The sequence below is a fragment of the Corvus moneduloides genome, chromosome 22 (assembly GCF_009650955.1).
Source record: "Corvus moneduloides isolate bCorMon1 chromosome 22, bCorMon1.pri, whole genome shotgun sequence".
Classification (NCBI taxonomy): domain Eukaryota; kingdom Metazoa; phylum Chordata; class Aves; order Passeriformes; family Corvidae; genus Corvus; species Corvus moneduloides.
The window spans coordinates 7,103,401-7,117,056 of NC_045497.1; the positions used below are offsets into that span (position 1 = coordinate 7,103,401).

At 50.9% G+C, this 13,656-nt stretch overlaps 2 long non-coding RNA genes across 9 annotated transcripts; both read right to left on the bottom strand.

Moving 5' to 3' along the window:
* Nucleotides 1-6: 6 nt before the first annotated feature.
* On the bottom strand, nucleotides 7-4,482 carry LOC116454710. 8 transcript variants are annotated; one of them, XR_004244179.1, is made up of 9 exons: nucleotides 4,346-4,482; nucleotides 3,753-3,948; nucleotides 3,372-3,603; nucleotides 3,149-3,252; nucleotides 2,199-2,412; nucleotides 1,213-1,408; nucleotides 982-1,121; nucleotides 225-478; nucleotides 7-141 (listed from the first exon to the last, which is right to left on the bottom strand). It is a non-coding gene; the product is annotated as an uncharacterized LOC116454710 (long non-coding RNA). The 8 variants fall into 8 exon arrangements; XR_004244177.1 differs by having other exon boundaries at nucleotides 982-1,137; XR_004244178.1 differs by lacking the exon at nucleotides 982-1,121.
* A 5,359-nt stretch (nucleotides 4,483-9,841) lies between these two features.
* Nucleotides 9,842-13,275, bottom strand: LOC116454711. Its single transcript, XR_004244183.1, has 3 exons — nucleotides 13,037-13,275; nucleotides 12,245-12,478; nucleotides 9,842-10,667 (listed from the first exon to the last, which is right to left on the bottom strand). It is a non-coding gene; the product is annotated as an uncharacterized LOC116454711 (long non-coding RNA).
* Between the last annotated feature and the right edge of the window lie 381 nt (nucleotides 13,276-13,656).

A 13,656-nucleotide genomic window follows, 5' to 3' on the forward strand; every position in this document is an offset into this window, starting at 1 on the left:
CATCCCAGCCCAGAGGAGAAGAGGAGCCTGTCCCTGACCCACACCATGGGCAGGACAAGGGGGGCCCTAGCTGGCTTTGCCTACTCCAACACCAAAGCTCTTGGTCCCAAAGATGGGGCGAGTTCAGTGGTTTTTCCTGTCCTGAAAGAGAGCAGAAAAGGGAAGTTAATCCCACTGTGGAATCCAAGACTCCTGCATTTCATAGTTCTGCTCTGATTGCTCACCGTGCAGTTTTATCCATGGGAAAAAAAAGGAGAATGACACCATATCAAATAAAAAGTGCCCTTTTCCAGCATTTTTATTCCAGGCATTAAAAGGATGCTCATTTCTCTTCTAGCATTGTTTCCCTCATTTTAGGAGAACCGTTTTCATCCCAGACCCCACTCGTCAGTTGTTCAATCCTCTGGCACTGGATTTGGACAAAGGAAGGGACGCACCCGGATCGCAGGAAATCACTGAGAGAAAACCCTTCCAAAACCTGACAGAGAAAAACAACAGGACATGCAGGAAGACACATCCCTCATTTGCACGTCCGGAGTGCTTTTCTAAAGACTTCTCTGCATCTGGATGCTCTTTGCTCTTGGCTTTCTTCACAAGAATGCATTTGCTGCTAAACACGTCTCAGACCCTTATTTGATCGGGATAAGGTGGGATGGAGATGAAGACTCACACAGGGAATAGCCAGGGAGATGCAGGGCCTGGGAACATCAAGGACAGAGAAGAGATGGAACAGGGATTGTTTTTCTTGTTTAGAGCCAGCAGTGCTGTGAGCTTGGAGAACACACGGCACCGCAGGGATCCAGGGCAGGAGCGGGATAACTCCGGGATAAGGGGAATCTGCTCCCACTCCAGGGCTGTGCCAGTGAAGGAGGGGAATTTCTTCGTGCCTTCATTGCACACAAAAACCAAACCCAGCACCACCGAGCTGGACTTCCATGAGCTGCAACACAAAGCGGCCCCTGGCCTTTGGGGGAACACAACCTCCCCGAGTCACGGAGCCAGGGGATGACACTTGGGAATGATCCTTGCTGCCTGCAGGCAAATCAGATGAGGGAGCCACAGGAGCTCTGGCGTTTCCTGCTCTTCCTGCAACGCCATCGGTCCAGACCAGGAGACCTTTCCTGGAACAGATCTTCCCTGTAAAGGGAGCTGCACCAAAGCTCAAGCCCTCATTTAGAGACCCTTGGAAAAGCAAAGGTGAGAGGGGATTACCTGGAGCCCCAGGGGACCGAGGCGAAGGCGATGAAGAAGCACACAGCAAAGTGCTTCCACTGCTTCTCACTCCAGCAAGGGGAACATCCCTGGAATTTCATGTCCAGCGTCGCTCCCAAGCCCCACCGGTGAACCCACACGTACTCCAGGACTGATCTCCTTCAAACTTCCAGCAGCACAGACCCACCGGGAGGAACTGCAATCCAAGGACACACATCAGCAACCGTCTTCCCGCTTGCCGCTCTCTCCACATTTTCCCTTTCCAGTGGGATGCAGGTGCCACCCCCCAGAGGCAGGAGAACTGCCTTGCAATCCGCTACAAAACCTGCCTGGAAAGCCCAGGATGCCCGCAGCCAGCAGCCGTTTCTCCTGGAGCGCCTGCTGACAGGCATTTGAAGCCTGCTGTGCCTCACAGCTGCTTTTCTGCCAAGGGCATTCCCATCTTTTCTTTTTTAGCCCAAATAAAGCTTTGCAAAGCTGACTTTTGTGAGAAGTGCTTCATATTTGGATTATTCTTAACTTGGAGTTTCCCTCGGCACCAAAATCAGGGGGTAAACCCAACATGGCCTCAAAGGGCCATAAGATCCCAGATATGCAATCCCCAGTTCCCTCAGGATTGGTTCATTAAAGCTTTTCAGGGGTAATTTGGCAAACTTCAGGGTTTGCTGATTTCACCATCAAAGCCACATGAAACCTGTGCAAAAGGAACTTAACTAAAGCTGGCTAAAAGTGGTCCCTGCTGATGACTCATTAAAACACCCCCTTAAAAAGGAGCCAGGATTGATTCCACACTCACAAACCCCCCTTGCCACGATCGGCGCTCTCTGCCCGCCAAGGACACGGCACCGGGCAGGGACATTTCTCCCACTCCCCGGCAGAGACCTCCTCCTGCCACATCCAGGGAACCGCAGCCGCTCAGGGAACACCAACTTTGTCCTGGGCTGGGAACAGGACAGGGACAAGGAACACTTTGAAGTCATTCCCACCTCGGTGCTGTCCAGACCTGGCAGAAAGCGCTTCCCACACCTCTCCTGGAATTCTCTTCCCCGGCCCTTCCAGCTTCGGAAGGCTTCCGGGGGAGCCTCAACTTTCGGTGCAGCTCAGAAGCTGCACGCGCCTAAAGCATCCCCACGGGAACACGAAGCTTCCCTCGGGCATTTCGTTTCTTTATCCCAAATATTCTCCCCACTCAGCCACAATCTAGAAAGAACAAAAGGGAAAAGAAGGAAGACCAATTAATTCTGACGTAAGGAGTCTTGACTATCCCGACACACTGCCACGTGAAAAAACATTCCTGCCCCTCTAACAAATCCCTCTGATACTGGCTCCTTTCAGGATCAATTATTTAAACGCTGTATTAAGGAGCGTAAGGACACAACGCTTGGAATTCTCAACAACGGCTCAGCTCTCGGCTACTCCAAGCACTTTCCCACCCGGGAAGCTGAGCTGTCCCAGATTTAAACGCCACGGTTGATCCAAATCCGACAGAAATCTGATCTTGTTTGGCTACTGAGCTTTCCCAAAAGCTGTGCAGTCAAGCCTGGAAATCCTCACTGAAGCTTTGCCATGTCACATTGGGATTTACCCTTGGGAAAACCCCACTCTGAGCACTTGGGTTTCAAAAGGTTGCACCCGATGTTACAGACACAGAATTCCTGTGGGGTTTGGCATTTCCTGCACCTCCAAACACGTGAAAAGAATGAAGTGCAGAGTCCCAAGGCTCCATTATTGCCGTTCTCCTCACATCCCTCTCCTCAGCTGCACGTGGCTTTGTGCCTCCTCTGAAGGGCTGGAAAGGAATTTGGGAACCCCCCCTCAGCTCCTTCGGTTTTCAGCCTTTTCTCTGAGGCGGCCCAAAAGGCAAACAGGAGAAAAAAAGCCCCCAGAAGTGCACAAAATCCCAGCCCCTCCCAAGATGCAGCTCCTCACACCAAACCTTGGGAGAATCCCTGGTGCTTCCAACACCGCTGCAATCCCACCTGGAGCTGAGCCTACAGGGTGCTCTGCCTAATCCACATGCAAGCCTGGATAGCCCAAAGCCTGCGAGAAAAGAGGAGGCAAAGTGAAGGGGAGAGGGGAAAAAACGGAGTTTTGGGTTTTCCCCGTGTTTGCAACAGGATTGAAGGGCAGGATGGAGAGGTTTTGTGGAAAAGAAGTACCAAAGGCTGCTTCATTCCCAGCAATTAATTAGCGCTGCTCAGGTTGAATCCAAGAGGACAAATGCACCAGGATCAAACAGGAGCGGCCGACAGGATGGGTTATGACACAGATCTGTGAAGCTGGAGCCTTCTTTCTTCTCCCGGGCTCTCCCAGAAATTCTCCATGGCCGGACGTGCTCCCGCTCTCCCCGCTGGGGAGGATGGACTTGGATAGCCCGGCTGACTGGTGAGCCTGAAACAAGAAAGTGATGCAGTGATCCAAGTGTTTTTCCAAGGAAATGACATATTCTCTGGACCTGGGATAACCCATATCCCATGGCCTTCTCCAGGAAGGGTCCCAGCTGGATATGGTCTCCCAGAAAGGATTCCATAGGTGCTCACCTTTTGCCTGGAGCTCGGCTGAAGTCCTCAGCAATGCCAGGGAATGTGGCCATTGGAGGCTTTGGGCAGGATTTGGCTCATTTGCCTTTTTAGGCTTTGTTTCCTTCTCTCAGCCTTCCCACTGGATTGTGGTCTCCGAGGAATACGTAAAATCCCATTGGATTCCTGCTCTTTTGGACATTTTTTGGTACCGTTCCTGTACAAAACGAGGCCCCCTGTTCGATGCTTTTCCCCACCGTTCCCCGGCAGTTTTATCTGCCACTGCATTCCCTGCGTTGCTTGGGCTCTTCCCAGGTCTCTGAGCTCCTTCACAAGGCAGGAGATCGATTTGGCCCAGGAACTAAACCCTCCCGAGGAATTGTCTGATGCCATCTCCACATTTGACAGCTGATCCTTGTGCTCAAAGGATCCCTCTTTCTTCCCTTCAGCCAATTCCAAGGCTCGCTGCCCCCAGCTGGGATCAGTCCCCAGTCTGATCCCTGCAGTCTTCCCTGCCAGGATCCTGCTCAGGAATCCATGGGCTACGAATGTAAGAATTAATTCTTCCCACCCCTGCCCACTTCTAATTCCAAAGGATTTGGTGTCTGCCTTACCCGGCTGGAGCCTGCTTCCAACTCTGTTCTTGCTGCTTCTGCTGCTTTCCATTTCCCAGGAATTCCACCGACGGAGCGACAGCGTTTTCCACCTCCTCCAGGATTCCCTCTGTTGCGTTTGAGTGCTGGAAGGATATCAAAACTTTATTCCTAGTGCTGGGCTCTGCATATGGCCGAGAAAATCCCGGCCTCCACACAGACCCAGATTCCAAACTTTTTGATACATTTTAGCAAACTGAGAAATTCACCTTCCCTGCTTCTTCTTAAGGGCATCCTTCTCTTCCCTTACCCGGCGGGCTCTCTCCCACTGGGGGTGGGTTTTCCCCTTCCCGTGCTAATTAGTCCCTACTTCTAGGAGGTTTAGGTACCTTTCTTCCCTGCGAGGGATTTCTTAACACAGCTACCGAGGCTTTGGGAGTCTTCTTTTTCTCCTACTTTCTGCAAAAACACCCTGTGATCCACAAATGCCACAATCCAGATGCCCAACTTCAACAAGACATCCTTTTTACCTAAAAACACTCACTCTCAACTCTTAGATCTTTGGAAGTTTTACCCCCGCAAAATTCCCCTATCTTTCCACCACTGAATTCCTCAGTCCTGCTTCCAAGGATTTCTTGAATACCACGGGGCTTTTCTCAACATTTACCCCCACGACCTTCCCTACGTGCCCACTGCTCATCACCTCATTTTTCCCTCAATGTCTTCGTTCTCCACCCCAGAGAGTTTGTCAAGTGTTGCCCCCAAAATGTTCCCCATCTGTCCACTACTCAGTTCCCCATTTTGCCTCCAAAATATTCCTTCTGCCCCCTCCAGATTGCATCCACTTTTACCCCCAACATTTTACTTCCTCTACAATATTGATCAAACCTTTTCCATCCCAAAAATGTGCACTCTCTCCCTTAAACAGCACCTCAGCTTTTCCCTCAAAAACGCCCCAGAGAGAAACTCAGATTCAGCCCCCAAACTCCCATTTTCCTACACAAACAGTTCTTGTGGCCCCTCTCAATTCCCCCAGGCTTTCAGCTAAAGGAAGAACTGGAAGCCTATTCCCTCATCTCCGCCCCTGTTTTGCTTTCCCGGAAAACCTTGCGATCCCACGCTTTCTCCAAGAGATCTGCTGGGAGTACTGCAAGGTTTGCTCTGTCAAGAGTGCATGGGGGGTTTACAGCACTTGTTCCTCTGCATCTTTATCCTTTCATCAGCTTTCCCCTGGAAGGGTGTTGTGGGAGAAGCTTGGAATTACCAGAAATGGATCAGGTTCACATTTTTTGCCCCACCAGTTTTTATCTGGTTTGAAATTCCTGGAATTACCCTCAAATTTGCCCAGGAACACTGCTGTGAAAGGATCAATCAGAAGAACAGCCTGAAAGCAGAAAACCACCTCCAGCAGCAGCCAGAATGATCCCATTTCTCTTCTTACCTGGTCCTGCCAGAGCTCCCAACTGCCATTCCCATTCCGAAACAAGAGCTATGGAAGACATTCCTGCTGTCCGTGAGGGTGAGGTGGCAGTTCTGGATGGTCTTTGCGGTGGAACCAGACAACAAACAGAGTGTAAATGATCTTGGTGTGGTCCCTTCCAAGCCAAACCACCCCGTGATTCCATGCGTGGATCAGCACCTGTCCCAGCTCCATTCCAGAAACCTCCTCCCATTAACCCAGAACTTTCCTTTTGCTGCTCAACATCAGGGATTTGCTGCCGAGTGCCCCGGGCAGGGGACGCCTCAGCATTCCCTGGGACCGCAGCATTCCCTGGGCTGCCTCAGCACTCCCCCTGCGCTGCTGTTCCACGCCGATCCCGTGGTCCAGCGCCTGTGCGGGCTGCAGTGCGGGGCTCTCCCCACAAGGCGGCAGCACCGGGAGCGAGCAGCCCCGGCCGGTCCCGCTGGCTCGGGGCAGCTGCGCCTTGAACCCGCCCTGAGCCGGCGGGGCCGTGAACACAGCGGGCACAAACCCCACCGGTGCCCTTTATTTCACCCTCAGAGGCACAGGATCGCAGCATTTCCTGGGCTGGAAGGGACCCGCAGGGAGCATCGAGTCCAAATCCTGGCCCTGCACCCCAAGAATCCCACCCTGTGCCCGAGAGCCTTGTCCAGACCCAAACTCTTCCCCCAAGATCCTGAAAACACAGAGGGGCTGGGAGAAGGATGACCATGGAGGATTTTTTAGATAGATCTCCTTGTACGATCGTTACATAATATTATTAGATAGTCCAGGAACCCATCCCTGGGCCGGGGCAGCCATCCCTGGGCCGGAATACCGATCCCCCGCGGCCCCCACCGTCCGCTCGGGGCTGTCCCCGTTCCCCGCTCACCTCCGAGCCCGGAGCACCCGCGCCGGTGCCCCCGGCCCGGCCGCGCTGCTCCCCGGGCTCCCCGCCATTGCCGCTCCTGGCGAAGAAGGGCGGAAGTCACCGGGACCGCACCAATGTGGCGATTGCGTCAGTGGCTATTCGACCTTCTCAAGATGGCGGCCGGAAGGACCCCGCTCCGTCTATTTGGCTGCCTGAATGCTCCCGCCTGCCCCAGGCGCCGCTGACCCCACAGGCGGTGTCCGCATAGCGGGAAACGCCTCAGAAAATTGCGTGCAAGCGCTGGGCTGGCGTCGGCGTCGGCGTCGCGTTCAGGCAGCCGAATAGACGCTGCTTGGGGGGGGCGGGGCTTCCCTGCCGCCATATTGAGAAGGTCAGAAAAAGCATAAACGACCGCCATCTTTAGCGTGGCGTGACATAACTTCCTTCCTTTGCCGCCATCTTGGGTGCTGGCAGAAGCCACTTCCGGTCGAGCCGCCATCTTTAGTGTGGTACACTTATGGCCCCCGCCGCCCCTCACAAGGACTTCTGTCTATTCGGCTGCCTGAATCCGGCCCGGACTCCGACGCCGGCCCCGCGCTTTCCGCGCGATTTTCCGCGGTGCTTCCCGGCGCGAGGACACGGCTGGTGGGGTCAGCGGCGCCGGAGGCGGGCGACTGCTCCGCGACCGGCGGCAGGCATCGGCAGGGACACCTCTCAAAGGGGCCTAGTGCGTCCGCCATCTTGAGTGTGGCGGAAGTGGCACCAGCTCTCGTCAGGGCCCTGGCAGGTGCTAAAAAAAGCGTCACTTACCGCCGTCCCGAGAGCGCCCAACTGCGCCTTCCTTTCCGAGCCGCCCCCTTGAGAGCGGCACGCGGGCGGCTCCATTCCGACCGTGCCCGCCCGGTGCTCCCCGCCCCGGGTCGCGCTGCGACCGCGCCTCTGCTGCCCGGCAAAACCGGCCCCGCCGGGCCGCCCCCCGCCCTGTCATTCCTCGCGGTCGCCGCCCCGCACGGCGCCCACTCCTCTTCACCGCTCTGGCCCCGCTCACGCACGGCCGTGTCCCTCGGCGCTCCGAACCGCCCTTCGCCCCTCCCCTCCGCTGACAGACCCAGCCCCGCTCGCTCCCGCTCCTTGCCCTTGCCACGCTCGGCAGCCACCGAGGCCGCCGCCCTCTCGCCTCAGCCGGCACCGGGCGGCAGCAGCGCCGCCCAGCTCAGCCCGGGGGCAGGGACAGCAGAGGGAAAAGCCGGCTCTGGGCGCTCTGCAGCTCCTGCAGCCCGAGCGTCTCGGCTCCTGGGGCCAGGCACTTGCTTCCTTCCTTCCTACAGAAAAACGCCGGCTCGTTATTCTCAAAACTTGCTGATCTCTATTCCCAGCTTCTTATATTCCTGTATGCGACAGAGTAGAGAGAGAGGGCTGGCGCATTTCAAAATGAATTTACATCTAAATCAGTAGCATTTGCCTAGAGATGTAAAAATGAAGAACTTAACAGGTTTTAGGATTCTGCACACATCCCTCGCTGGGAGGAATGGAAAAAGTTAAAAACAAATGAAACTTAAAAAGTAGAAAGTTAGAAACAAAGTTACAACGGCAGAAATTTAGAAACAAAGAGGTAAAATACAAGAAACAAACAAATTTCTAATGGTAGAAAGTTAAAAACAAACCAAGTTAGAAACCAAAAAAAAAATTAGAAACAAAATTAGAAAGGTAGAAATTTAGAAACAAAGTCAGAAAGGCAAGTGTTGAGCCTTTGACAGGGTACCACCCTTCCTTCTCGGACCAGGGTGAAAGAGCAGAGGAGGCTGCTATTCTGCTAAGTTCTTTATTTCACAGTCTCACAGCTGTCTTGAAGGCAGAGTTCGAATGGGGTTACATGATAAAGCCAAGCAGCAGCAGCAGGCAAAACCAGCTTCTTCTATATGCTCCGTACACTATATTTTTTCTTACAGAAGTGTGGATTATATTTGTTAATTGACCAGTAAGATTAACACACGATTCTAGTTTTCTTTTTCTTAACCCATCCTGGTCTAACAGTCGTAAGCCTCACACAAGTGTTACATCTGTATTACACAGATTTGCATATACAGTTTCTATCAGCTCTTACTGTTTATGTGAACACTCCATCTAAAAAAGGTGAACAGTGTAATTTGATCTAGATTTTGTCTAAAGTAAAGAATTCTGTGAAAAGGTAACACTGCTGCAGCAAAAGCTGTGTTTAAGATCTCTGCTACAGCTTTTTCATGTTTAAGGCACTTAGCATATATTTCTACTAAAAGTTAAAAATCTGTATTTCTATTTCATTTTGGTGTGGCTTCATGGATGTCAGCTTGTCCAAAGGTTTTAATTCACACCTAATGCTTTGGCTTCCCTCTGGGCCTGAGGGAACGTCTCTAACAAGAAGGTTAGAAACAAAGTTAGAAAGTAAAAAACAAATTTAGAAAGGCACAAAGTTAGAAATGTAGAGTGTTAGAAACAAACAAAGTTAGAAAGGTACAAATGGGGAGAAAAAACAAAGGTATAAAATTTCAAAGTTACAAGCAAAGGCAGAAAGGGACAAATCTAGAAAGTTAGAAACAAACAAAGGTAGAAAGTTAGAAAGGTAGCAACAAAAATGGTAGGAATGTAGAAAGGTAGAAACAAGCAAAAGTAGAGAGTTAGACATGTAGAAAGTCAGAAAAGTAGAAACAAAGAGAGAAAGTCAGAGATGTAGAAAGTTAGAAACAAACAAAGGTAAAAATGAACAAAGGTAAAAAGAGAGAAAACTTAGGTGGTACAAAGTCATAAAAGTAGAAACAAAAAAGGTAGAAAGGCAGAAGGTCAGAAAGGTAGAAACGTAGAAATGAAGAAAGTTAGAAATGAAGAAAGATGGAAAGACAGAAAGTTCAAATGGTAGAAACAAACAAACATGTCAAGTTAGAAATTTAGAAAGGTAGAAAGCAACAAAGGTAGAAAAATAGAAAGGTAGAGAGTCAGAACCAAACAAAGGTAGAAAGTTAAAAAGGTAGAAATGAACAAAGGGAGGAAGTTGGAGAGGCAGAAAGTGCAGAGGCTGGCAGCAGCCATTCCAGCCTTAACGAGAGCCCTGAGTGGGAGAGCAACTTGTTCCATTGATCTTCACTTTGCTAAGCGCCTTCTGCTCTCTTGGCAAAGATGCAGACCAGGCAAATGACTACAGGTAGAAGCACCAGGTGTGACTGTTCTTCCTTCACCTCCCAGAAAGCTGGGGGGTTTCATGTCTGAGTCAGTGGCCTAGAAGGGGCAGAAAGTCTGCCCTGACAAGTGTGTGGGCATGGATCGGTTTTGTCTTTCCCTGTGCCCATTCCCAAAACTCTCTTAAAACTTTCCCAAAATAGAAACGCAGGAATACTGGGGCTTGTGTAATAAAGAGGGATCCTGCCTGAAGAAACAGTGGTCTCTGTTTGGTTTTTTCCAAGCTACTACAGAAACAAACAAAGGTAGAAAGGTAAAAATGAACAAAGGAAGGAAGGTGAAAAAGGTAGTTCAAAATCTGTTTATGGCCCCATGAAAAAGAAAGTTGCTTTGAGCTGAAAACCTAAGGAGGCTTTAGGCTCTGTACAGTCCTGAATTAATGAGAGTTTCTGTTCTATTCCTAATTTTCAAAGCTTTTGAAGTCCATATTAATGTTTTGTTCCAGCCATTACCTGGCCTCGAAATCTGGGACCTCAGCCGTGCTGTTCCCTAATCCCAGGGATTACCCAGCCTTTCTTTCCCTTGCATCCTAAATACCACACAAAAAAAGGGCTGAAGGGCTCATTTCAATTTTATCTGCAGTGGTTTTATCTCAAAACTTCCTCAAGTGTTTCTCCATTTCTCTTTGAATCCGGGGGCGAGGGGAGCAGCTCCTTTGGAGCTGTGATTTTCCCAGATTTCCCCGGCTTTACAGGAAGGGGAGGAACACAAGGTCGTTTCCCTCAGTCAGGAATTTTGGTGTGGGAATTCAGCTGCTCTCCAGGCAGTTCTTCTGTCAAACCATTAATCAGCTCGGAAAAGTTGATTAATCCACGTAGGGGCTGTGGCGAGGACACAAAGGAACTTTTCCATGATTTTGAGGCCTGAAGAGGGACTGAATTTCCCTCGAAGCTGGGAAGAGCCTGAGGATGATAAAGCAAAGGAGCAGCTTCATCTCTCCCTGGCAGAGAGCTCTGGGCTCCATTATGGATACAAATCAATCCCAGCAGGATTTCAAAGGGTTTCTTTAGGATGTCAGGTCCCTCTTTATCAGATCCCTGCTGGGATTCAGGGCCTGCCTGGTCACGGGGTGCTTTGATAAGGGCTGGATTTAAATCCCAGATCTGAGAGCAGACATGAAAGTTCCCTGGGTTTCTAAGGGTTGAAAAGCTCGAGCTGGCTTCGCTGCAGAGCTGAAAAGTCAGGATAAGAGAGAGCAAGGAGTGGCCAGCAGGCTCAGGCTCCTGATCACGCCCCTGGGACCCATGGGATCCATAGGATCCGTGGCCTCTGGCACGCTGCTCCAGCACCCTGCAGGGTGACTGACAGCCGGGCAGGGGAAGGAGCCACCAGCAGCTCTGCGATGTGCACCATCATTCACCTTGCACGTGGCCTAAACAGCCACCAAGCACCGATGGACTGACTGAGCCGAAAATATCGGAGAGATCTCAGTTTGCACTCCAAATTCCCTGCAGCCTGTTCCCTTCCTGATCCATCCCTTGAAGCAGCAAGAGTGGAATTCCTCCCGTGGTTGCTCTTTCCCTCCTGTTTTCCACGCAACAAGAAAAAGTGGCCACGTGAACAGGAGTAAAAGCCCCAAACCCACAAAAAAGCACACATTCTCAGCATCACTAATCCCTGCCAAATTGCCAGGAACCTTCCAAAACTACATCCAAGCTTGGAAACAGGGATCCAGCTGTTTGTTTAAGCAGCTATTGATCCAGTCTCTTCCAGCTAATTAAACTATTCACTATTTAAACTCATTAAACTGCTCATCCTGCTCCTGGCAGCCAGAGGCAAAGAAGAAATCGTGTCTAGATTAAATGGTGATGGTGAATGTGCCCATGCCAGTCCTTGGAGAGGTTGGAATTGCATCCCTGTTCCTCTGCTCTCTTTTCCTTCCTTTTTCCTGCAGTGATTCCCACCCGGATTCCTCAGCTCCAGCTCTCTGAACAGCCTCAGGGGGAGCATTTCATCCCCTTGGAGCCAACTCCATTTGGTGCATCCTTCATGCCTCAACCATCCCTAAAAGCAGGGAAGTGCTGATGGGCAGTGCAGCTGCTTCCACTCGGGAATGTTTCCAGTGGAACAGGGAGGGAATTCTGAGAAGCTTCCACCCACTGCATGTTATTGCTGGATAAAAGGTGAGGCAGCAAAGGATCAACAAAGGGAGATTTCAGCAAGACAAAGTCCAGACAGAGAGGCTGCAAGTGTGGCTGGGGCTGCTAAACTGGGAAAACTGCAAGGTCAGGCTGTGGGAACATGGATTATACTGAGGTCTGGAACTGGTGTTGGGAAGAGAGGGAGAAGGAGAAGGAGAAGGAGAAGGAGAAGGAGATGGAGAAGGAGAAGGAGAAGGAGAAGGAGAAGGAGAAGGAGGAGAAAGGGCCCAAAGTAACTGCACAGCGAATTTCCTTACCATGAGCCAGGCTCATCATTCCCTGAGCTGACCGATATCTCTGAGCTCCCCTTCATGGCACAGCCCTGCCAGTAAAGAACAGAAGTTCCTGCCGCTCCCACTGGAATTCTGTAGCGTGCCTGGCATTCTATACGTTCTGCTGCCTGAGAATTCCTGCAGCCGTCCTTGGGAAGAGCAGTTCACTGCCACAGGAGGAACAAGAGGAAAGCAGTTGCCACTCTCGGGTTCTGTGCTCTGTAAAAAGTAAAACCAGATCAAGATCAAAGCTCCATAAAGCTGGAACCATCTCCAACCTCGGGACAGCCCTTCTGTGGGAAAAGCGTGGATGGGCAATTAGGAAGGAGATCATCATGCAAATGGGCAAGGGGGGGAATTAAATTCTGTTGCTTTCTGATTGAGGCCTGCTTCAATTTGCAGCCTTTATAATATCAGTTTAATGGGACTTTTTGTGCTTTAAAGAGGTTTTTATTAGCTGGGGGTTGTCCCTGCCTGGACTGAGGCACAGCACAATGAGTCTCCTGCCTCCTGAAGCCGTGTCGTTATCCCAGCATCTGAAATTAAAAACCAGCACTCTGGGAAACCTCCCTACTCTGAGGAGAAGTGTGAGGAGTGTTTGGGTTTGTGGAGAGCCTGGAACAGCTCTGAGAGACACCAAACATCCTGTGGATCCCAATGAACAGCAAAACATTCCAGCAGCTCCTTCCAACACCGCCCTTGTCGGGAACTCTGTCACCCCAGTGGGTATTTGTGGGAGTAAGGAAGAAATCCCACTGATGACCTCAGTGTGATCACCTCTGGTTCGTCTGGGGATAAATCTCCTTTATCCTTCTGGGAGAATAAAGGAATCCAATGCTGCCTTAATCCCCTGCTCCTCGGAGTCTGGATTTCCAGAATCCCTCTCCTGGCCCAGCATGGGAAGGGTTGTCCAGCGCTGGAACAGCTGCCCAGGGCAGTGGTGGAGTCACCAACCCTGGAAGTGCTCATAAAATACATGGATATGGCACTTGAGTGTTCATAAAATACATGGGTAAATACACAGATAAATATATGGATAAACATATATGGATAAATACAGGGATAAATATGTACAGATAAATATGTACGGATAAATATATGGCACTTGAGGTCATGGGTTGATGTGACCATGGTGGTGGTTAATGTTTGGACTTGATGATGCTAAAGGCCTTTGCCAGCCTCTACAACCCCAGGATTCCATGATTTTCTGCCTTTTTCTCCTGCTCTGGGGCTGAGAAACTCCTTGAGCAGAGCAGCAGTGGGAGCAGGGAGCCACAGGCTGCACATCAGAGCTCTGCAGGCACTTTTAATCCACCTTTCTTCGTGTTCATGGAAGATGGCACAGGAAATCTCTCAGCCCCAAAGCATCTCCGAGCTCTGCACATCCAGGACAAATA